The sequence below is a fragment of the Dendrobates tinctorius genome, unplaced genomic scaffold (genome assembly GCF_039654945.1).
Source record: "Dendrobates tinctorius isolate UK_male_01 unplaced genomic scaffold, ASM3965494v1 ptg000156l, whole genome shotgun sequence".
NCBI classification, from domain to species: domain Eukaryota; kingdom Metazoa; phylum Chordata; class Amphibia; order Anura; family Dendrobatidae; genus Dendrobates; species Dendrobates tinctorius.
Window position 1 is genome coordinate 27,354,369 of NW_027361823.1, and position 25,359 is coordinate 27,379,727.

General features: G+C 41.9%; 1 protein-coding gene across 2 annotated transcripts in view; it reads left to right on the top strand.

Moving 5' to 3' along the window:
• ARID5B (AT-rich interaction domain 5B) overlaps positions 1–25,359 on the top strand; it is a 354,406-nt gene that overhangs the window by 37,921 nt on the left and 291,126 nt on the right. Inside the window, exon 1 of one of the 2 annotated variants that reach the window (XM_073548293.1) lies at positions 23,041–24,067. The exons of the other annotated variant lie outside the window; for it this stretch is intronic. The gene's annotated coding sequence lies outside the window, so the exon portion shown is untranslated. Of the gene's footprint in view, positions 1–23,040; positions 24,068–25,359 lie in introns of those variants that run through there. 2 annotated transcript variants of the gene reach the window in all.

Sequence of the window (25,359 nt, forward strand, 5' to 3'; positions counted from 1 at the left end):
TTAACAGAAGCATACAGTCTAGATCACGTGAAGTCATTATTTCCCTCTACTCCTCTTTGGTCAGACCTCATCTGGAATATTGTGTCCAGTTTTGGGCACCACATTTTAAAAAAGACATCAACAAACTGGAGCAAGTTCAGAAAAGAGCGACCAGAATGGTGACCGGTCTGCAAACCCTGTCTTATGAGGAAAGGTTGCAGGATTTGGGAATGTTTAGTTTGCAAAAGAGAAGACTGAGAGGAGACTTAATAGCTGTCTACAAATATCTAAAGGGCTGTCACATTGTAGAAGGATCAACTTTATTCTCATTTGCACAAGGAAAGACTAGAAGCAATGGGATGAAACTGAATGGGAGGAGACACAGATTAAATATTAGAAAAAACTTTTTGACAGTTAGAGTGATCAATGAGTGGAACAGGCTGCCACGAGAAGTGGTGAGTTCTCCTTCAATGGAAGTCTTCAAACAGAGGCTGGACAAACATCTGACTGGGATGATTTAGCGAATCCTGCTTTGAGCAGGGGGTTGGACCAGATGGCCCAGGAGGTCCCTTCCAACTCTACGATTCTATGATTCTTCCATTTCCTTACTATGTTCCTCACAGTGGAAACTGACAGGTTAAATCTCTGAGACAACTTTTTGTATCCTTCCCCTGAAAAGCTATGTTGTTTTCAGATCATTTGAGAGGTGTTTTGAGGAGCCCATGATGCAACTCTTCATAGGAGAATCAAATAGGAGAACTACTTGCAAGTGGCCACTTGAAATACCTTTTCTCATGATTTGATACACCTGGCTATGAAGTTCAAAGCTCAATGAGGCTACAAAACCAATTTAGTGCTTCAGGAAGTCAGTAAAAAGTAGTTAGGAGTGTTCAAATCAAGAAAATGATAAGGGTGCCCATACTTTTGCACTGGTCAAATTTTGTTTAAATGCAGATTGCACATTTTCTGTTAGTACAATAAACCTCATTTGAATCCAGAAATATAACTGAGTCCATCAGTTATTAGATATATGAAACTGAAATAGCTGTTGCAAAAACCAAAATTGTTATAATGAAAAAAGGTTAACATTAATAGGGGTGCCCAAACTTTTACATATGACTGTACCTTTAAATCCTCCAACAACGTGCGTGCTCATTTTGGATGATCATGCATGTGTCTTCAATGAGAAGAGGGGAGTAAGCCGCTGCCAGAGACTTTTGAAGGATTGGACCTGTTGAATTCATCATCTAAACACTTTACATTGGCCAGAAATTGGTGGACTCCGTTGACTTTTCTGAAATGGGTATGGGGGCTTTAACATGTCACCCACAAAGCAGGGGAAAAAAACCCTACAGCCTCAGAGCTGCAGCATCATAGCTTTCAAGTCACCCACAAAGTGGGGGAAAAAATCCTAAACCCTCAGAGCTGCAGCATCATAGCTTTCAAGTCACCCACAAAGTGAGGGGAAAAAACCTAAACCCTCAGAGCTGCAGCATCATAGCTTTCAAGTCACCCACAAAGTGGGGGTAAAAAACCTAAGCCCTCAGAGCTGCAGCATCATAGCTTTCAAGTCACCCACAAAGTGGGGGAAAAAACCTAAACCCTCAGAGCTGCAGTATCATAGCTTTCAAGGAATTGGAAGATGTATCTAGAGGGACAGAGGTGGAAAAAGAAAGAGACATGAGAAAGGCGAAAGGGTTACAAGGAAGAATAGATGGATTGGGCAAGGAGAAAGACTTGGACCGCATAGCCCAAAAATCATACATTGGTCTAATGCCATTAGGCAAAAATTTACTGAACTGAACAAGTTTAACATTCTAATCAGGGTGTATGAAGCCCATTACCACGTCATGGCGAACCTCTCAGTGGGTCCGTAGCCTTTTTAGGTGAGGCGCAGTGCGCCAACCACCATCATAGAAAATGTGTGTGGGCTGGGTACAGCTTCATGCTACGTCTAAAAACTCTTGATTGTGTCAGCAACTGTTTCATCCAGTAAACTAAGTGATACATCGCTGGAATCAAGGTCTCTTTTCCTACATTATGCTGCTCTCAGATGGAAAAACTTGCTGACAGATTCCCTTTAAGCAGCAATTTAATTAAAAAAAAAAATGCTAGGGCTTAAAACACTTGGTCATGACAATTTAAAATGACCCTGTATTCCCTTGGATGGCAAAACTGAGGTTTTACAGAATCTTATGGTAGAATATTGATGTGTAATTCTTCGGAGCCAGAACCTTTCATGAGAAAGTGTGAAACACAACTTTCGCTCAGGGCCGGCCCGAGAGATTACGGCGCCCTAGGTGAAACTATTTTGTTGCGCCCCTACTATTCTTGGCAGTAGATGAAAACTTGGGATATAAATTTAGGAGCAAAATAAACCACAACAACAATGATTAATTAACTCTCTCCTAACTCTTTAATCTTCTGAGAAGTTGTATAGGACAAATATATCAATCAATAACACAAAACAAAAACGACCATAGGTAATTAAAATTTTTGTTTCCTTGCCTTTTTTTTTTAAAAGGATGACACTAAGTCACCGAGATTAATTTGTTTAGCAACTTCAGATTCTATCGAAATTGTTGCCAGCCCAACCAACCTCTCTTGCGTCATATTTGCCCTTAAATATGTACACTTTTCTTTCCATCCCTAAAACTTTTTGCCTTTTGAAAAGATTTTTTATAATTTTTTCTATTTTTTCTCTGGCGCCCCCTTTGGGTCGGCGCCCTAGGCGGCCGCCTAGTACGCCTATACGTTCGGGCCGGCCCTGCTTTCGCTAATAGCCATTCTAGCTTTTTTTTTTTTTATTACACAGAGGAAAAAAAAACCTATTTTTCTCCGAAGCTGGGCTGTACTTGCTCACACCTATCACTTTGGATGTAGCAGCCGCACGTAAGGCTTATTGGGGGGAATGCAATCAGTTATGATTTGCATAATGCATATATTCAGCAGGATCAAGGAGAAAAAAGTCATTTAAATAACTCAGATTCATATTTGTCTTCAGCTGGCTAATGGTGAAGGTGATTTATCTTATGCTTAATGCTTCATGGAAAAAATAAAAAAAACACCCCAAATATTCTCTTTTATGCAAACTTCACCTTTGCACAAACATGCGATTTAGATCCGCGCGCATCTTTCTTAACCTTGCTTTCAGCAATTTGTATAATTATCCATGCGTCTGCAATATTCCGTATCAGATTAAAACTTCTCCTTCTATCTTCCGAGATACGTCGTCTAAAGCTGCGTTTACCGAGAGTGGTTTGTGCACAGTCTTCTATTAAGAATTAACCAACATATGTGCTGGATGTGCGATCTATTATTCATAGGCGCTATATTTAACACCATAAAATGTCACAATACATTAAATAAAAAAAAAAAAAGGAAAAAGAAAAAGTGAATTGCTTAGTATGGATAACAGCAAATGCTAATTAGACTGTGCAAATGAAATGAAATTCCAGAATGTTCTTGTAAACACTTTAAATATACATAATGCATGAAACGAAGAAGCACAAAATTAGTCAAACTCAGGGATTTTTTTTTTTTTTTTGTGACTCTGACAGCAAAGCGTCTCAATATTCAGCATTGCGGCTTTCAGCACTGATCAGGGCAACGTTTGCATGGCGCGTATCTCCCATACCCAAAACATATGTTTCTTGACATCCTTTACATTAAACATATATTAGGCAGAGCTGTTGGCGAATCACACGTTGGCTGTGCGTTGGTGGTTTCCATTTTGGTTGGTCTAGATTTAGCTTAATGTGCTGATATTTATTTTTTTAGATTTTAGACTGTTTTTGTTTTTTTATTACTTCCCTTTTCAGGGAGCTACTTTTCTATTTAAATTGTTGCTGTCTCTGCACTTTGATGCTAGCCGCTATTGGCTCCATTGATAAACCTGCCTGTTACATTGTTCCTTATTTATCATTTATCTTGCTTAAATGGCATCTGTCAGTAGGACTAACCCTCCTAAGCCGTCTATATGGGCATGTAGGGGCCAATAGGCTATAGGAAGTTGAATAAAATGATACTTTGATACCTGCATTCCGATGTCTTATGCCTAGGAAATCCACGTTTTTCTTAATGTGTAAATGAGCTGTTAAGATCTATGGGCGGAACATAGATCTCCCCAAGAATCTGCTAAAAAGCATTTCGCCTGACAAACAAGCCTTTTGCTTGTTAGTTGGGTGATTGGCAGAATGTTTGCATAGCCCGATTATCGATAAACCAGCGTTTTTAGGACCTCTTGACCTACTAGGACAACCCCTTCTTGATCTAAATGTTTGGCCCCGATAAAGTAATAAAGCCTATACTCACCTCCTCTGCCGGCGCTCACACTCCCCGGAGCTGGGATGCGGTGGAATGACACATGACTCCAGCGACCAATCAGCGCGGGCTTCGCTTTCAGGCAAATTGAACATTGAAGAGGAAGACAGGGATCAGCTGCAGCACGAACTTTATCTTCCTGTTCGATTTGCCCAAAGGCGGAGCCAGCGCTGATTGGGCGCCAGGAGTCACGTGTCTCAACACTGTACGAGAGCCCCGGGGAGAGTGAGTGCCGACACCGCTGGAACGGCGCCGGCATGTGAGGTGAGTATAGGCTTTATTATTTTATCGGAGCTAAGTGAGGGATATAAGAAGTTGTCCAAGGTGTGGACAACTTATCTAATGATCAGGCAGAATAAATCTAGCTTAAAGGGAATTTGTCACCAATTTTTATGCTTTGCCATATAATCTGAGAGCAGCATAATGTAGAGACAGAGACTCTGATTCCAGTGATTTCTCACTTACTGGGTTGCTTTTTGTTGTTTTGATAAGTTTTATCAGCATCATATTATCACTAGAGGACTAGTAATTCTGCTGCCATGCAGTCGTCCATATTTATCAGCTCTGTATAACTCCACCCCCCCCAACTGAATATCAGCTTTCTGCCTATGCACGCACAGTGTATGCAGAAAGCTGCCAATCAGTAGTGTGGGCATGGTTATACAGAGCTCAGCATTCAGAGAGCGGGCAGATCTGCAGCAGATAAAACCGCAGCAAGCAGCTCAATAAGTGATACATTGCTGGAATCAGGGTCTCTACCCTTACATCATGCTGTTCTCAGTTGGGATAGCAAAAACCTGATGATAGATTTCCTTTACGGAAAACCTAAAAATGTAAAAAGAATAACGAGATGCAAAGCTTCTATTAAGTTTAACAATTAACTGAAGTGCTAGAGGCCTGTGGACATTTCTATTAAAATGGCATCAAGGATCCCATTACAGGCTGCCAAGAATGTGATGCATGAATGTACTTGGTACAGACAACAAGCTAAGACCATCAGATTGAAACACTAAAGGAAAAACATATACGGGATAAACTAGACCACCCAGAAATTGGCCATCTGAGATCAAGTACCTGGATACATTGTCAAAGAATATTATTTGTCTGTTAATCCATTGTGGATCCTTCAGACAGAGAAAAACACTTTATCCAACAAGTTACAGCTAAAGCTTGTAGACAGCGCTCAGCGCGGCTCGGTGGACTGCTCTGATATTAATGTGTGGCTACAAACCGCCATCTGCATTTGGGCCAGGACAGCCGACATTATCAGCAATGAAATTACAGCAGGATTAGTCTGATTACTTTCCTGTGAAGTCGTTCTATCATAAACTTGGCAAGAAAAAGTCCAGGGTTAAACATCAACATTAGACACGTCTTTATTTCTTTAGTAATTTATTATTGTGGCTTCTGATACTTTGTTGTGGGACACGTCACATGTACACTTGTTTTTGTTTTGCTTTTTTTTTGTACGGATCAAAGTAGCCCAACTTTGACAAATTGCAGAAAGAAAATCCATTTAGCCCTTCAAGGAAAATTTGGAATGCAATATCACTTCTATTCCTAATTATTAATATAGAACAAAGCTGATGCTGGACAGTTCTTAAAGCAATGACCACTTTTGCAACCGTTATGTGTATTACTCCAGCATATCTGAAAAACAAACCAAAAAAAAGTTGACTAAACATATAACGGCCCTTGGACTTCAGCTCGAATGCCGATACAGTGGTGTGAAAAAGTGTTTGCCCCCTTTCTGATTTCCGATTCTTTTGCATGTTTGTCGCACGTAAATGTTTCAGATCAGCAAACAAATGTAAATATTAGACAAAGATAACACAAGTAAACACAGAATGCAGTTTATAAATGAAGATCTTATATTATTAAGATAAAAGGAAATGCAAACCTATAGGGTCCTGTGTGAAAAAGTGATTCCCCTCCCCTCTTTAAAACATAAATTTGCTGAGGTTTATCACATTTTTGGGAAGCTGAGCTCCTATTCCGTAGGCGCACCAGTCAGACATCGGATTTTCTCACGAATGATTAAAATGGACCAATTATTTTGATCAGATTTGGATGAGAGTTTGATCAGAGTGTGGTCCGAGTGTTATCTGAGCATCGGCCGTTTAAAGCAAAAAAGTTTCTCCGCCTTCTCCTTTGTAGCTGTCAGTGAAAACCGGGCATTCGAGTGTGGTCCAATTTTTTCACGGGCCCTTAAATTTGCATTGCCCATTTTCCATGTGAATGGCCCCATAGACTATCACAGCTACGAGTGCTATCCGTGAAAGCCACAGATAGCACTCCTACCAGAAAACCAGACGTCTGACTGAGGCCTAACTCTATAAAGACGTCAGACAAATACGGAATTGTCGGGTTCAGCAGTTTTTACTCCTTTCCAGCTGCTCCATGTTTCTTGTAAAGTGACTAAATCTATGTAAGAAAGAAGCAGGGACGTGTAAGCTTGATCATCAGACCACTCAGGGATTAATACAGCGAGTAGTCTGTAATCATGGAAGCCTCAGCATTGAAGTCTTCATATTTTATATATTGAAAAAAAATTCAAAACAATCATATTAGTCAGAAGTGGCCAGGAACCTGTTTAGAAAACAGTGATAGTTCCCCCACCAAATAGTGAGGACTGACCATAAATCGTGGAGTACGCACAACAACGTGCAAATAGAAGGAAAAATTGAGTAACCATAAACCACAACAAGAAAGTATGAAAAAAGTAAGAACAATCTTTATTTTTTCACATTAAAACAGAATATCAAACATTCATAAATACATTTGAGGTGAAAATAGGAAAAAGACAGTACTGATAACAAAGAAGGTAATCACCCCTACCTATAATCTGAGTGACAGTGGGCCATGAAACCACATGCATAAGTGAAGTCATTACACATGAAAAATGCCTTAAATATTACACTCAATAATAAGTAACTAGCCCAAAAAAAGAAATATTCCATGTGGTATCAAATACCATAAATGACAGCAACATGTGCGTCCATAAGAGTCAATCTGTTAGTGCCAAGATCATGCCCAGTACCTAACTGCCATAGTCACTCATCCATAGTATCGTTGTGAAGGAGGGGAGACAGCCCACTCGACCCCGACGCGCGTTTCACCACACCTCCCCTTGAGAAAGCCGTGGCGAAACGCGCGTTGGGGTCGAGTGGGCTGTCTCCCCTCCTTCTCTTTTAATGTGAAAAAATAAAGATTGTTCTTACTTTTTTCATACTTTCTTGTTGTGGTTTATGGTTACTCAATTTTTCCTTCTATTTTCATATTTTATATATTGTAGTATATATTTATAAATCATACAAAAATTTAGAGTCAGCCCTATGGCAAGCCACCAAAACTGCCACACAGGGTCAACTTACTTTACTTACCGTATGTCATTTACTACAGATGATTATTAGTAGAATATGCGTCGTATCTGTTCAGAAATGTGTAACCTCTGAGGGACCCCAAAAGCATCGTGCGTCCTGTGAACCTCTTTTTTTTTGCCACCAAAGTAGGTCGATATATGGTGACTCAAACACTTGAAAGAAGCTAGGCAGTAATATTAGCCACAGCTAAAGGGCAGAATTGACACTGCCTCTGGGATAGAACGTCCACCTTCTCATCACATGCAGCCTTTCAAATATCATGGAGCATTTCTGGAAATGTTATGCTTCATAATATTGGAATTGGTGTAAAGACTTAAGTCTAAGAGAAACCATTTTATTGCATAAAAAATACCAATCATGACACGGGGCTATTACTGTTTTCTTACACTGTGCAGAATGTCACATTTTCATCGATTCCTAAGATCAATAAATGTATGCTCCTAAATCAAAATCTTCTTTAATTTCAGTATATTACCCTTTTTAGGGATATTTACTACAGTAAAGATTATTAGCTAATAATAATTGGGTGTGTTACTGTAGTTAAAGAAGCACTCTCCCAAAGTTGTTATCTTATTATATAGCAGTCATCATAATCTATAGCACTTGCGCACTTAGTTACCCGATATTTACCTTGGATACCAGCGTCCTCGCTGGTCCTGATCGCTGGTGTATCTGCCTGTATGGCAGCTCACCAGTGATCATGTAGCGATGCACCAGCGATCCTGACCAGGTCATATCGTTGTCGGGATCGCTGGTGCATCGTTTGGTGTAATGGGACCCTAACAGATGCTCAATTTGCCTTTCTACCCAGCTAATTCTTCTCTTTTCCATTAGGTCTATGACATCACATGATTAGCTGAATCCTTCTGAGCTCTATGTAATAGCAGGAAGTCTTTTTTCTCCTGCATGAGTCATCATTAGAACTACAATACTATACTATAGCAATCTCCAGCTTCAATGTTTATTTTCCGGTTGGGCGCAGTCAGTCTCTGCAATGCTAAAAAGCTGACAGATTGACAGAAGAGGATGAAGCTGGAGATCTCCTTACATATTTCTTCATGCATGACAGCCATGTTCCCGGCTGCCGACAGGGGTGTGTGTGACACAGCCCTTTTCAGTTGAAATGCAGGTCTCGGGAGCTTTATGTCTGCAATCTACGACTAGGATGGGCTGCAGTTTGCATTATATCTGGGACCCCACTTAATCTCATTTTTGAAGCTCTATTTACGCTGATTGACTGGCGGCAGTAAATGTCCACCAGTCTGTAAACCTTTACTGATCCACGGTCGTTTAACAGCCTGTTTACACAGGACACTACAGTAAATGATGTGCACTGAGCAATTTGAAATAGATCGTCCAGTGCACACAGAGTGCCGTTTGTTCTTGGTAGCACAATTCCTGTTTACACAGGACAATGCAACGACGAGAACGATGATCTTTTGTGAAAGCCAGAAGATCATTCCACCAGATGAATGAAAGCTATGCTTGTTCTTCTGGTGAACGGCCGCCTGTTTATACTGCAAAATTATTGTGAAACTGCTTTACAGTAATTGCACCCTAAGGAAGGGGTCACACTTACGAGTGTGATGCGAGAAACTCGCTCGAGTCTCTCGCCTCAATATCTGGCACTCGGGACCGGAGCGTGCGGCTGCATAGAAATACAGTACCGGGTATTGATGTGAGAGACTCGCGCGAGTTTCTCGCATCACACTCGCAAGTGTAACCCCGACCTATGGCTTTATTTTGTGGCCATTGTCCTTGATATCATCAGCAGTGAATATGGAGTATAGGTTATCACCCATAGATTTACTAATATGTGGAAACAACCCTGTGCAGTAATAAGTACACCCTACTGACCATACAGTTATCATCATTGTGAGATTAGTGCAGTAATTAGTCGCTAGCACTGATTTGGGGGGATGGTGGTGATGATTAGCGCTAACAATGACTTTATCATCCTTTTTATATTCTGTGATGTTTATTCATTTATAGAATGCGATTTTGCTCGCAATTTGATAACTTTCCCCCGGATAGCTGTACACTGGCACATGACGATAATTCTGTTCTGCTATAAATGTCAAAATACGGTCGTCATAGCAACCACTTACTAAGTTATAAAATACAAATAATTGTGTTCCTTCATGGTCCGTCTTATTCAGTTATCACAGGCTTTATCTATCTACTGAGATAAAAGGAAAGACAACACCAGTAAAGCCCCCGTTACACATAGCGAGATCGCTGCTAAGTCACAAGTTTTGTGACGTAACAGCGATCTCACCAGCGAGATCGCTGTGTGTGACAGCGGTCAGCGACCGGCCCCCCTGCCGGTATCGCTGATCGCTGTAGGAAAGCCCTGGACATTTTTTTGGTCGCTGGTCTCCCGCTGGCCAGCACGCATCGCTGCGTGTGACAGGCGGGAGACCAGCGATCAGCTGGTAACTAACGTACACATCGGGTATCTAAGGGACGTGCGTCACTTAGAAACCCGATGTGTACCTTAGTTACCAGCTCCCTGCATCAGCGCGCTGGTAACTAACGTACACAGCGACGCCGCGCGCTCGGCGTCACTGTGCTGATCGCTGGTGAAGCTGTCTGTTTGACAGCTCACCAGCGATCATGTAGCGACTCACCAGCGATCCTGACACGTTGATATCGTTGACGGGATCGCTGGTGAGTCGCTATGTGTGACGGGGCCCTAACCCCCAATACTAATGTCACAGCAGTGCGGCGTTTCTTAAGCACTAGATGATACTTTTAAATATTATGTTTTCCCTCTATTGTTCTAGGAATATTTTCCAGTTATTTTCCAAAGACAGATATTATCAGCAGCCACCTAGTGTTTATTCCCGCTGTCTGACAAAAGCCATCCGTTGTATTTGTGGCCTTCTTTATGTGTTGCTGCCCTTAAGCCAGTGGTCAAGGTAACACATTGTGGAATGATCAGACCATTAATGGCCGTCCTAAAGATAATCGTTCCATGTAGGGACACAAAGGAGATTAGATGCATTCAGATTAAATCTAAATATGGGATTATTCTGGTAAATAAAGCGGCATTTACACCAGAAGATAATGTTAAAAATGCTCATTTCACAATTATTTTGCCCTGTAAACAGGCTGCAGATCACCCCATAAATCAGCAAAATGTCCGATCATCACGTGAAATTATCTTTTGCGCGGCACAAAACAGCATCAGCATCATCCTCGGCTGTGTAAACAGGACTCGCGCTGCCGAGAACTATCGCAACCTACTTGCACTGAGCGATCTATTACTGATCGTTTACCTTGGTCTGACTGTGTAAACAGACATTCAAGCGACCGCCGATCGGTAAAAGATTAGCGATCGGGCGTCGTATTATGACACTGGTCGGTCCATGTAAATGGACCTTAAGGCCACGTTCACACGGTCAGTATATGGTCAGTATTTTACCTCAGTATTTGTAAGCCAAGACCAGTTCTTTGTTATTATTATCTTCATTTAATTTGTCTTCAATGAAAAAACACAAAAAGAATTGTTCTAAAGCCAAATTGGATATAATTCCACACCAAACATAAAAAAGAGGGTGGACAAAAGTATTGGCACTGTTCGAAAAATCATGTGATGCTTCTCTAATTTGTGTAATTAACAGCACCTGTAACTTACCTGGGGCACCTAACAGGTGTTGGCAATAACTAAATCACACTTGCAGCCAGTTGACATGGATTAAAGTTGACTCAACCTCTGTCCTGTGTCCTTGTGTGTACCACATTGAGCATGGAGAAAAGAAAGAAGACCAAAGAACTGTCTGAGGACTTGAGAAACCAAATTGTGAGGAAGCATGAGCAATCTCAATGCTACAAGTCCATCTCCAAAGACCTGAATGTTCCTGTGTCTACCGTGCGCAGTGTCATCAAGAAGTTTAAAGCCCATGGCACTGTGGCTAACCTCCCTAGATGTGGACGGAAAAGAAAAATTGACAAGAGATTTCAACGCAAGATTGTGCGGATGTTGGATAAAGAACCTCGACTAACATCCAAACAAGTTCAAGCTGCCCTGCAGCCCGAGGGTACAACAGTGTCAACCCGTACTATCCGTCGGTGTCTGAATGAAAAGTGACTGTATGGTAGGAGACCCAGGAAGACCCCACTTCTTACCCCGAGACATAAAAAAGCCAGGCTGGAGTTTGCCAAAAAACCTAAAACGTTTTGGAAGAATGTTCTCTGGTCAGATGAGACAAAAGAAGAGCTTTTTGGGCAAAGGCATCAACATAGAGTTTACAGGAGAAAAAAAGAGGCATTCAAAGAAAAGAACACGGTCCCTACAGTCAAACATGGCGGAGGTTCCCTGATGTTTTGGGGTTGCTTTGCTGCCTCTGGCACTGGACTGCTTGACCGTGTGCATGGCATTATGAAGTCTGAAGACTACCAACAAATTTTGCAGCATAATGTAGGGCCCAGTGTGAGAAAGCTGGGTCTCCCTCAGAGGTCATGGGTCTTCCAGCAGGATAATGACCCAAAACACACTTCAAAAAGCACTAGAAACTGGTTTGAGAGAAAGCACTGGAGACTTCTAAGGTGGCCAGCAATGAGTCCAGACCTGAATCCCATAGAACACCTGTGGAGAGATCTAAAAATGGCAGTTTGGAGAAGGCACCCTTCTAATATCAGGGACCTGGAGCAGTTTACCAAAGAAGAATGGTCTAAAATTCCAGCAGAGCATTGTAAGAAACTCATTGATGGTTACCTGAAGCGGTTGGTCGCAGTTATTTTGGCTAAAGGTTGTGCAACCAAGTTTTAGGCTGAGGGTGCGAATACTTTTGTCTGGCCCATTTTTGGAGTTTTGTGTGAAATGATCAATGTTTTGCTTTTTGCTTCATTCTTTTTGTGTTTTTTCATTTAAGACAAATTAAATGAAGATAATAATACCAAAGAATTTGTGTTTGCAATCATTTTCAGGAAGAAACTGATTATTATCTGACAGAACTGCAGGGGTGTCAATACTTTTGGCCACAACTATAGAGTGCATGATTTTATACTTTTACAATTAGGAAAAAGTGCCAAAAATCAAAACATTCTGTGAAAAGGATAAAAACCTGTGATCTCCCAGGGCAACCGAACCCTTTTATTACTCCTTTTGTCATGCGCTGATCAGATAAATTACTTTATGTGGGTTATAGCACTTTTTATTTTTTTGCTTTGAAAATTATGTTAATTAATGACTTGATTATGAGACTAAAATGCAAATTATGTAGGAAGTAGCAGACAAAGGGGGGGAAAAATTACAATTACACCGTGTTCACATGTAGCGTTTTTTTTCCGCGGATTTGCCAAAAATTCTTCTAAAAAAATGCTTATAATAAGCTTCCCATTCATTTCTATGCATTTTGCACTTTTTGTGGACATTGATGCGTTTTTTACCGCGAAAAAAAAACGCTTTGCGGTAAAAACCGCAGCATGCTCATTAATTTCGTGGAAAATTCTGCGTTTCTAGCTATTTTCTATGGGTCTGGAAACGCGCGCAAAAAACGCACATTTTTTGCGCTAAAACCGCGCCCTTTCTGGGAAGGGAGTCCGTTTTTTATGCAGAAATTTCTGCATACGTGGGCACATAGCCTTATTGCACAAGATGTTGTGGAATTTGTTTTATTAGATGAAATATTCAGAGAGTAAATAAATAGATATTTAACGGAACACAACAAATCCTCCTCATCATGAGGCCGTTCTGAACTGAGTTGGGATATCGTTATAGGGTTCTATTCACACACTGCAATGACGGCACAAAACAAATCATTTATCCGGTGGACGTCGTGCGGATTATTTGTGTGCGGGTTGGTTGTTAGGAGGTATACAGAAGCTGGGGGACAAAAAAAAAAGAAAACTGGAGTTGCGTAAAGTCTATCTCACTTCTGGTTACCATAGTCCTCTTGAGAGTTAAACCCCGAACCTCCCACTCTCTGTGCCTCAATATAATGGAGTATTTTGTGGAGAAGGTTCAGCACATAGGAGTATTCTGCCGGAGAATAAATGCTTTATTTGTTCTTCTGATATCGTCTAACCCTCTAGCTTTTAAGCGAATTCATATATGCATTTAGATGCCATCGTTTGAACAGGGCAGCGAACAATATAGCTTTATTGTTTCTTCATGTGGAAATGGGAACAGGACGCCAATAAAAATAGCGATATTATAATCCTGCCTGTAGAGTATTTCCAGCATGGGAGAAGCTGAACCATTAGTTTGGTTGCCAAGTGACAAACCTTCATAAGAAACTATTCCGTCCGCGGAGCCAGCTTCTGCGCCTGGCCATGTTCTTGTTAATGAAACATTGTAGCAATATGGCGGCGCTACGTACGGAGAAGGAAGCGTTTCCATTACTCGCAGTATTTTAAGACCCGCTTGGCACGCAGACGGACCCGACTGCACCTCGCTTTGGATATTAATATCATCGAAGGATTAGCTGGATGTGATTTGTGGAGCCGTAAACGCGGCTGGAAGTTCTGTTTAGTGCGGTCGGCCGCGTAACTCGCTGCAAACGCCATCAATTACCAGACGGCAGAACTCGGCTCTGCAGCATTTTGACTTTCTTGCAAAACATATTTCTCGCCAGTGATATACGGCGCAGGTATGACAGACACAGGGACACGTCGCATAGGCGCGAAGAACATGAGTCGCCGCCTGATCTCCGCTAAAGAAAATATTTTAGGAGCGGTAATGCTTTCAGGTAGAAAGATTTAGTGTCCTTAAGCCTTTACTATTACTGGCAGCAGTTAATAAGCAGCCGCTGAGTCACGTACTGTAGAGCCGCTCGCTGGACGGCAGCGGCTGGTTAACGTTACACTCTCTACGCTGCATCGCATGGAATACAAGAGCTATTTCACTGGGGCACGCGGCGGGCTTCATTTCATTTTTCGGTTTGTGTGTCATGAAGAAGGCTTTTTAACACTCTAAAGTTCCCTGCTTTTATATTCAGATTTTTTTTTATTATGATTTTGGATTATGAAGTTCTATTGGTCTTTAAAGGGAACCTGTCACCAGGTTTTCCCCATATAAAGTATGGCCAGCACCTATAAGCCTCTGTTAAATCTTTCTGGTATACTGTATAAAGTATACTGTATGTACCAAATCCCTGTGCAAGGCACAAGAAAGAGCTTTTATTACACTCACAGGCGGTGCAGTCCGGTCCGATGGGCGTCTCAGCACCTCCTATCTTCTCACGATTGCCGTCATCTTTCCCTGGTTCATGTGGATGACATGTCCTATGTCGCCCACACAGCGCCCCCCAATTGCGTTCCTACGCAGGCGCACCTCTCCCTGCCCTGCCGAGAGCAGAGCAAAGCCCTATAGTGCACATAACTCTATATATGCCCTATAGTGCACATAACTCTATATATGCCCTATAGTGCGCATGACTCTATATATGCCCTATAGTGCCCATGACTCTATATATGCCCTATAATGCGCATGACTCTATATATGCCCTATAGTGCGCATGACTATATATGCCCTATAGTGCGTATGGCTCTATATATGCCTTATAGTGCGTATGACTCTATATATGCCCTATAATGCGCATGACTCTATATATGCCCTATAGTGCGCATGACTATATATGCCCTATAGTGCGCATGACTCTATATATGCCCTATAGTGCGCATGACTATATATGCCTTATAGTGCGTATGACTCTATATATGCCCTATAGTGCGCATGACTATATATGCCCTATAGTGCGCATGACTATATATGCCCTATAGTGCCCATGACTCTATATATGCCCTATAGTCCGCATGACTCTATATATGCCCTATAGTGCGTATGACTCTATATATGCCTTATAGTGCGCATGACTCTATATATGCCTTATAGTGCGTATGACTCTATATATGCCTTATAGTGCGTATGACTCTATATATGCCCTATAGTGCGCATGACTCTATATATGCCCTATAGTGCGTATGACTCTATATATGCCTTATAGTGCGCATGACTCTATATATGCCTTATAGTGCGCATGACTCTATATATGCCTTATAGTGCGTATGACTCTATATATGCCCTATAGTGCGTATGACTCTATATATGCCTTATAGTGCGTATGACTCTATATATGCCTTATAGTGCGTATGACTCTATATATGCCTTATAGTGCGTATGACTCTATATATGCCCTATAGTGCGCATGACTATATATGCCCTATAGTGCGCATGACTCTATATATGCCTTATAGTGCGTATGACTCTATATATGTCTTATAGTGCGCATGACTCTATATATGCCTTATAGTGCGTATGACTCTATATATGCCTTATAGTGCCCATGACTCTATATATGCCCTATAGTGCGCATGACTCTATATATGCCCTATAGTGCGCATGACTCTATATATGCCCTATAGTGCGCATGACTCTATATATGCCCTATAGTGCGCATGACTCTATATATGCCTTATAGTGCGCATGACTATATACAGTTGTGGCCAGAAGTATTGACACCCCTGCAATTCTGTCAGATAATACTCAGTTTCTTCCTGAAAATGATTGCAAACACAAATTCTTTGGTATTATTATCTTCATTTAATTTGTCTTAAATGAAAAAACACAAAAGAATTGTCCTAAAGCCAAATTGGATATAATTCCACACCAAACATAAAAAAGAGGGTGGACAAAAGTATTGGCACTGTTCGAAAAATCATGTGATGCTTCTCTAATTTGTGTAATTAACAGCACCTGTAACTTACCTGTGGCACCTAACAGGTGTTGGCAACAACTAAATCACACTTGCAGCCAGTTGACATGGATTAAAGTTGACTCAACCTCTGTCCTGTGTCCTTGTGTGTACCACATTGAGCATGGAGAAAAGAAAGAAGACCAAAGAACTGTCTGAGGACTTGAGAAACCAAATTGTGAGGAAGCATGAGCAATCTCAAGGCTACAAGTCCATCTCCAAAGACCTGAATGTTCCTGTGTCTACCGTGCGCAGTGTCATCAAGAATTGAATGTAATAGTTAACTCATGATAGTCATCGCAATGAAAGTAACAAAACACTTAAAGGGAATTCATCAGCAGGTTTTGCTATGGAATCTTAGAGCAGTATAATGTAGGGGTAGAGACCCTGATTTCAACGATGTGTCACATACTGGGATGCTTAGTGTAGTTTGATTGAATCCCAGTTTTATTTGCTGTAGACCTAGCAGAGCTCGGAATGCTGAGCTGTGTATAACCCCGCCCACACCACTGATTGGCAGCTTCCTGTGCGCTCTGAACAATGTCAGCAAGATGCCAATCAGTGTTGGGGGCGGGGTCACACAGATTCGCCGAACTGGACTGCACATGATACCTAGTCAGGCACTGATAATCTTCTGATGATAAAACACTGGTTCTATTGTAGGTACAGCAAGCTACCGAGTAAGTGACACATCCCTGGAATCAGGCTCTCTGTGCTTACATTATGCTGCTCTCAGATGTCATAGCAAAAATCTGCTGACAGATTCACTTTAACATTAACTGCTCTATTTTATAAATTTGGATGAATGGAAGAAAAAATATGAAATCGTGTGTTAACAATTACAGAGAACTTGTTGCCTCTTACTCTAGTAAATACTTCTATTTCCGTAACCATTCTGGAATATCCCTTACATCATATTGTTGTTACTCCGTTATTCCTCTTGAAAATTTATGAACAAAGTGGCAACTTGGCATGTCCACATTCCCCAAATCAAGGAGTGCATGTATACACACACTGGCATTGTCAGCACTGATTAGACGGTATCAGAGCGTGTAGCAACGTCCCTACAAGTGGTGTCACTCAGTACTCAGCTGTCAAAATATTCATAATTTTTTTTAGGAGGCATAATAGAAAAACCGAACAAAGTTCTAGAAAAGACCATCAATGCAAGTATTTACTAACTGTACTGTAGACGTATCAGGAGAGGAGACAGATCCTTGTTAATGAGTGATTTCACCTTCATAAAGGGAATCTGACAGCACGTTTTTCTATATAATCTGAGAGCAGCATAACTAGGGAAAGAAAACCTGATTCCAGGAATGTATCACTTACTGGGCTGCGTGCTGTAGTTTTCATGCAGTACCTGTTTTGTCTGGTGTAGATGTAGCACAGCTAAGACTTCTGCTCTGTAGAACTCTGTGGACACCCCAGATTGGCAGCTTCCTGCGAACACTGATCATTGTCAGCTAGTTGCCAATCAGTGGTTGGGGCAGTTACACAGATTAGCCTGACTGCTGGTCATATGAGCTGTAGTCCGGCAGTGATAATCTGCAGATAAAACAATGCTTGTATTGAAACTTCAACACACAGCCTAGTAAGTGACACATCCCTGAAATCAGGTCTCATGCCCTATATAGTGCTACTCTCAGATTAAATGGCAAAAACCTGCTGACCGGTTCCCCTTAAGTATTTTTCATATTTCAGAGCCCTGATAATTACATGCAGATTGGTGGGGTCTTAAGGCTGAGTGCGCACACAGACCGGTGTACGGATTTAATAGAAAGCATATGATTTCTACTGTGCTTTCTACTGAATTTGTGCCCTTCTCTGTGTGCACACTGAGCTGCACACCTCTCGGTGTTGGGCTTTTGTATTGATCAATCAGTGGGGGTCTCTGGACCCCGACTCCCATCTATCTACATGTAATAATCAGAGCACTGAAATATAAAGAATCTTTACATACTAAAGCTTTGTTAGAGCAAACAATGTTAAACTTTCTGCAATCTGGACACGGAAAAATGGAACCAGAAATAACCGTGCGGTTACATAATGCCAACTATAAGGAGGTTTAAGGTTAATATGTTTTGTGTCTTTACAATAAACCTGTTTACAGTGAAAGCTTTCCGTGTAGTAGATGAGGCCGTGTGAGTGTCTTGATATTATCAGTTACATTGGCTTTTGGATTGTGTTGGATTCCAACGCATTGACGTGCCGTCAGTAGGCGGCCAATTACAGATTATATCATCATTTCAGATCCCCAGTTATTAGATTTGTTGGTTCTGTTCTTTAATGCTGTGATGATGTCACGGTGACTTTGGGTGGCTGTCATTTTGCTTTTCTTACACAATTTCGCTCTGCTATTCCGGTCACAGGAGTCAGGAGTTCCTTGTTGAGCGCTGGTTCCCAGGCGATGTTGGAGTGTTTTTGAGCAGTTTGTGAGCACTGATTTTTTTTTTTTTCTCCTCCTGTGTTTCTTTGCTCAAGTGCCTGTAAACAGATCTGCAGAATAGACACTTGACAAAGCACATGGTAGCCAGGAAGAGACAGAAGAGGAAGCGCAAGAGAAGCGCTTCCAGGGTGATCCCATAGGAAGCCGTAATGGCTGTCATCTAGGGGTGACGTCACCTTCCACTCCCTTTAAGTGGATGATAGTAAATTGTATTGCAAAAACAGAACTTCTTTAGATGATCACATCTCTTGTTTCTGTAACATCTCTAATAACACGAGTCTACACATTGTGATACATTCCCGCACACGAGATATAATCACGCACAGTATATATTAGAGATGAGCAAATCTGGCAAAATTCTAATTCGCCAAATCGCTCGGATTTTACTGTGAAATTTGGTTCGCAGTAACGTTTTTCCCTGCGAGATAAATGTCTTCTATTGTCCATCCAGACCCCAGAGCATAATGAACGTAATATGCAAAAAAAAACCTAATAAAAATAGTTATACTCACCTTAGTGCTCACCTCTCCAGCTCCTCTCCTCCCCACTTGTCACATCTAATTACCTTCTCTGAGTTGCTGAGTCCTCGGGCGGCCTCTTCACCCAAGGCTGACGGTTTTGCGCATGTGACATTACACACAGAAACCACCCGGAACCTCTGCAGAATAGGAAGTCCCTGCCTAGTGTGAAGAGGCCCGGTATTTCAGTACTTGCAGCAGCGATAAGGCGCGATGAGGACCCGACAGCAGAAGAAGAGGAGCAAAGAGATGTTAAGAGTATCAAGATCACATTTTGATGGACCTTTAACAGTTCAGCAAAGTGTCAGCTGAATCAACGTGGAAGCGAATTATAAAATAATGCTTTTGGAGAATGCGGATATCTGTAAAAGTGGAGTAGAATCCTGCTCCAATCAAATAAATTCTCTCATCTCTAATATATGCAGAAGCAGCTCATTCACCAGTGGTTTTCAGCCGGGACGGTTGAAAACTATTTAGCCCCCAGACATGGATTACGGCGTGTGACACAACGAGGAAAGGTATGATATATTGGTGTTTTTTTATTTTATTTTTTATTACAAAAGGTCGAGGGCTTCGATAGAATTAGGCGAGGTTGTAAGTATGACTTAATTGAGATTATTAAGGGAGTATGTGTCATGTTTTCAATTAAAGGACTTTATTCTTAGTGTCTGTGTTTTATTACACAGTGACTATGGGGTTAGTAATGGGGGTGTCTTATTGACACCTCTCCATTACTAACCTCGGGGCTTAATGTCACCTGACAATACAAAGGTGACATTAACCCCCCCAACTATCACCCCACTTGCCACTGCGACAGGGCAAATAGGAAGAGTCGGGCAAAGTGCCAGAATTGGGGCATCTAATACATGCGCCTTTTCTGGGCAGCTGTGGGCTGCTATTTTTAGTCTGGAGGGGGGTCAATATCCATGGCCACTTACCAGCCTGAGAATACGAACCTCCAGCTGTCAGCTTTAGCAAGGCCGGTCGAAAATGGGGGGGACCCCATGCTGTTTTTTTAAATTATTTATTTAATTAAAATAAAAAGAACGTGAAGACCCCTCTATTCTTGATAACCAACCTTGCTGATAGCTGAGGGTTGCTGCCCCCAGCTGTGAGTTTTGCCTGGTTGGTTAAAGAAAATACAGGGGAACCCATGCTGGATTTTTCTTTCATTCATTTAGTTATATCGCAGGTGGCGGGTGAGGAAAACCCCGATCAGCCTCTCCTGCTATCACTGTTATTAGCGGCAGCAGGTGCCGGATGATGAGAGTAATAGTCCCAAAAGCCCCCGCCTGCTATCATCGTTCTGACTTATAACTCTCATCATTCTCCTCTGCTCGCGTTGATCGCCAGTAGAGCAAAGGAGGATGATGAGTGCAGTCTTCAGCACCCATCGCCGGGGAACAGCGCTTAGGCCGGTTTCACATTTGCGTTTCAGGGCGCAGCGACGGCCTGCGCACGGCCGCCGCTAAGGCCTGCCCCCTGCCGCGCCTCCTCCGGTAGCTCCGCCTACCGGCGCATGACGCTGCATGCGTCCTGCATCCCCTATCTTTATCACTGGGGACGCAGGCCGTGCGCAGTCACTGCGCCCTGAAGTGCAAATGTGAAACCAGCCTTACTGTAGCGCTTCTCCGATGCTGATGCTTGTCACACAGATGACATCAATGTGTGTTCTCCGTATGCATGTGTGTGGGACGTTTTGCCACCCGTGCTGACGGTAAAAGACAAACATGTCTACGTTTGAAGCACATGGACACACGGTCCGTGGAAACACACTGACGTGTTGGTGTCTCCGGTACGTGTTAAAACTGTCACCACAGGTACCGCAGACACGGATGTGTGAAAGGGGCCTAATATCCACGAGATAAGCAAGTGCGGGGACTCTAAACATTTTTTTCGAGCACGCCAAAGTCACTCAGTTAGCACATAAGCATTCTCAGATAACACCTTATGCGAGCACGTTCTCTCATCACTAGTAAATATGTCTAATATAAAGCTTAATTTAAAACTGTGTTGTTCACAGGGTAATTTTTAGACCTTCTAGTGACCGGCATAATGGGATGACAGTAAAATAGGCATATAATGATGGTGTAGAGATGTTTTGAAAGCTACATTAGGGATGAAGCATAAACCTGCTTACAGGAAAATCCTCATAATACATTAGACAAGGACAAGGGCCCATTACCATATAGGAGCACAATGGCGCAATCTAATACAACAGCTGACTGTTCCGCTATAATGAACTGAAACCAGCTTTAGTTGTTCTGCTTAATGATTACATGATGATTTAGGAAGTTGAGTAACAATTTACTCTTATAGCCGCAACAGTCCAAATAATAACCGGCACTCACATCTACAAAAAAGATGCTTTATTAATTCCAAATTGAAAACAGAACCAACTATGGTGGACACAGTGGCACAAAAAATGGCACGAAGAATGCTGGAAAAAAAAAACCACACGCTGCAGCAGAGGCAGATCGCTCCTATTCATATTAACAGTTTACTCTTGTGCTGGTTACCAAGAACTTGAAATAGAGTAAGAAATGTAAAAATGATTATGATAAGGCTTCAGTTGTTTGTTCCGGTGTTGCAAGACCTGATAAGAGAAACAATGAAATATTTGTTATATAAGTTTCACCCAAGAGCTATTTCATATACGTCAGCAGAACTCATCATTGAGCAATATTGAGAGCTAATGACTAAGTGCAACTAGGAATTTACCATTGGGTTGTCCAATTTTGTTTTTGTTTTTACTTAAATGCATATATTTTTGGTTAAAGATCATTTTTACAATTGGGTTTCATGAAATGTTTTGCCCCGTGTGCCCCCTGTAGCCTCTGTATTGCGAGCTGCAGAATGAGTTCACTGAGAATCCATCAGCGAGCTAGTTCTGGTGGTCTCACAGGTAAGTTTGTAACTCTTTTATCTGTCTTTTTTTCTGATCTCTTCTTATCTGATTTACGGCTGCAGACCACATCTAAAGGCCCCATCACACTAAGCGATGCACCAGCGATCCCGACAACGATATGACGCGGTCAGGATCACTGGTGCATCGCTAAGTGGTCGCTAGTGAGCTGCCAAACAGGCAGATCTCACCAGCGACATCGCTGGGGACGGGGGTCGCTACTTACCTGTCAAACGAGGCGATGAAGACGTTCTCCCGCCCGCGTCCACGCGTCGCCACAGCAGGAAGCTGACGACGAGAAACGGCCCAGGACATTCTCCCGGGATCAGCGATAACCAGCGGGGGAGCCGGTCGGAGGTAAGTATCACACATAGCGATGTCGCTAGCAATATTGCTGCTGCGTCACAAAATCGGTGACGCTTTAGCGATATTGCTAGCGATATCGCTTAGTGTGACGGGGCCTTAAGTTTAATGCAAAGGGTAACAAAGAGCGGGTAAAAGCCAAACAATGCAAAAGTTTTAATAAAGCCCAATAGCAAAAAGGAATTTTAACCCAAAATACATGCATTTATGTAAAGGAAAAAAAATGTTTCCAAAGGTCAACAACCCCTTGACTGGTTTTGCTTTGTAGGTTACAAACTACATCAGGAAATGAGCGAAGCTGATAACATTGCATTGAAACATACCTCAGTACCTGGGCCTCTTGTTGGACCAGTAGGTAACATACACCTAGTTCTTTTCTGTAGCCAAAACCTGCTTTCTTGGCAGTAAAAATGCTATATTCGAAACTGCAGTTTTTCAGTGTTTTTGCAGTATTTTCACAGCATTTTTTTCCTGCTTTTTTAGAGTTTGTTTTTTTGTTCCAGTTGTACAAGGTCTGTGTAGATGTGATGTCATCAATAGAGATGAGCGAACCCAAAGTTAAAAGTTTGCTGCTAGTGCTATATGCCGAACATGTCCAGGGCAATGTTTGGAATTCCAGGGGAGAGAGATAGATAAAGAGGGAGAGGGCGAAAGAAAGCAGGCAGAAGTTCGAGTCACCATTCTTTTGAATGGGGTTTGGGTTCTGGTTCAAGTTCAGAAACAGTTCGGGTACCCGAACCGAACTTTGAAATAAAGTCCAGATCTGGTACCAGAGCCCAAACTTCCACAGGACTGCTCATCCCTAGTCATCAGTACTGTTGGGCTTCCTATGCGCTAGTTGGCGACACCATAAAAACCCTTGAAGAGGAGGACTAACACACCAACATGTCTAATGACCTAAGCATTGAAATTCTGAATCTTTACATTACGTCTAGCGATTGTCAGCTGGTTGTTTTGCAAACCGTGGCCTAAAGCGACACAACAGTGGCATAAAAATCAGCACCGTTGGATTTTTGATCGCCAGATGAACTTACAAGTCTTTAGTGTCATGGTCCAGTCGGGAGTTTATTTTCTGCTGTCTTCACTCCGGACTGGTCATGCGGGGGTTAATCTCCTCAGCCTCGTTCTGGAGCTAGCTGGGCTATTTCAGTGTCTCACAGCCTGCTGACCAGTGTTAGTGATAGCTCAAGCTTCCAGTTTAGAGCCTCTGACCCTTGTACCTTGGTGTTCCTCCTGGCTTTGAATGATATTCACGTGTATGACCCGAACTGATTTCTGACCCTGTCTCTTGGTATTCGTCTCTGCTGTTACGTTGCCTCTCTGGCATCTGACTCCCCGGGTTGTACCCCGACCACGTATTTCGTCTCATGTTTTGGACCCCATGCTCATGTTCTGGCTTTCTGACTCTCGGCTTGGTATTTTGACTACGTGTATTGCTGCTCCTTCTGGTACGTCTGCTCCTGCTAGTTTCTGACTCGGTTCGTCTGACTATTCTTGTTAACTGTGGCACCTGTGCTGTTGCTCAGGGTTGCTGCTCTTAGTATGTAACCTCTCTTCCCTCACCAGCTCCCCCTGGTGGATGTTTCACTACATTTAGTCTTTTTGTAAGAAGCTGCAAATGTTTTTTTTAAGCCAAATCGCAACTTTCAAATAGTCACATAAAGGTCACGCAAACGTCGCTGTGGAGCTCATTCGTTCTGGAGTGTGTCATTATTTTCGACTAGTATTTCGTATATTAGAAAAGCGCCCAAATAGTTTACTATATTAGGTTATTTGGAGTACTCAGATTTCCTTAGGCGTGGCCCTCTGTTTTTTCTGTTCTTCGCTGTGTAGCTCTTGCCCCAAAACTTAAGTTTTTATAGCTGCAGTGTATGAACAATAGGCATTTTTATACTTTTTTAATTGAAATTAGTTTGTTACAATAATTCCTCATCACTGCTATAAATTACTGCAAAGACCAAACCAAAAAAAAGAAACAACCCAGCACCTGTGAGTATGCGCTTCCTCTTCACTCCATCCGATATAAGACTGTCATCCATAACTGATATTTACATTTATTACAAATCGAGTAATGTTATGGGATACTGTTTACTTTATTCTGGGAAACAATTGTTCAGTGTTTTTGTTCTAGAATCTTCTCTATAAATCTGTTGATTTTCGGTAATGAGTTTTCACACTTTCATCTTCATTCATGAACTTTAAATTCAGACGAAAGGTCACCTGCCAATTATGGTGATAGTGGGATTCTGCGCGCTTCTCCGATGACAACAGGTGGCAGGGGCGCTGAATAGATATTCCCTGGAAATGCTGTAGGATTGTCTGTAAATTCAGTTTATCTTTCTTTCGCACTTATACCTTTGATCTCAGCTTTCTTTTTTTTTTTTTTTCTTAAATGAAACACTAAACATGAAAATATAAGTTATCCGTGTACCCCAAAATTAATAAAATATGTATGTTTTTTCCTCTTCGATTTTCACGTACAAGTGCTATCCATGTTTTTCACAGATCACACCATTTACCTGGAATAATTTATGGGTCCATTCACATGTCCATGATGTTTCACATGGAAACAGATCAAATTTTGATCCAAGGGTCAGATCAAAATCAGCCATTCAAGTCAATGGATCCATGAAAAAAATTGTACCACGCTCGGATGACATCTGAGTGCAGTCCGATTTTCACACACTGTCAAAAGTAGAGAAACGTTTTTATTTCTCCGCGAACAAGAAAAACGGATGAT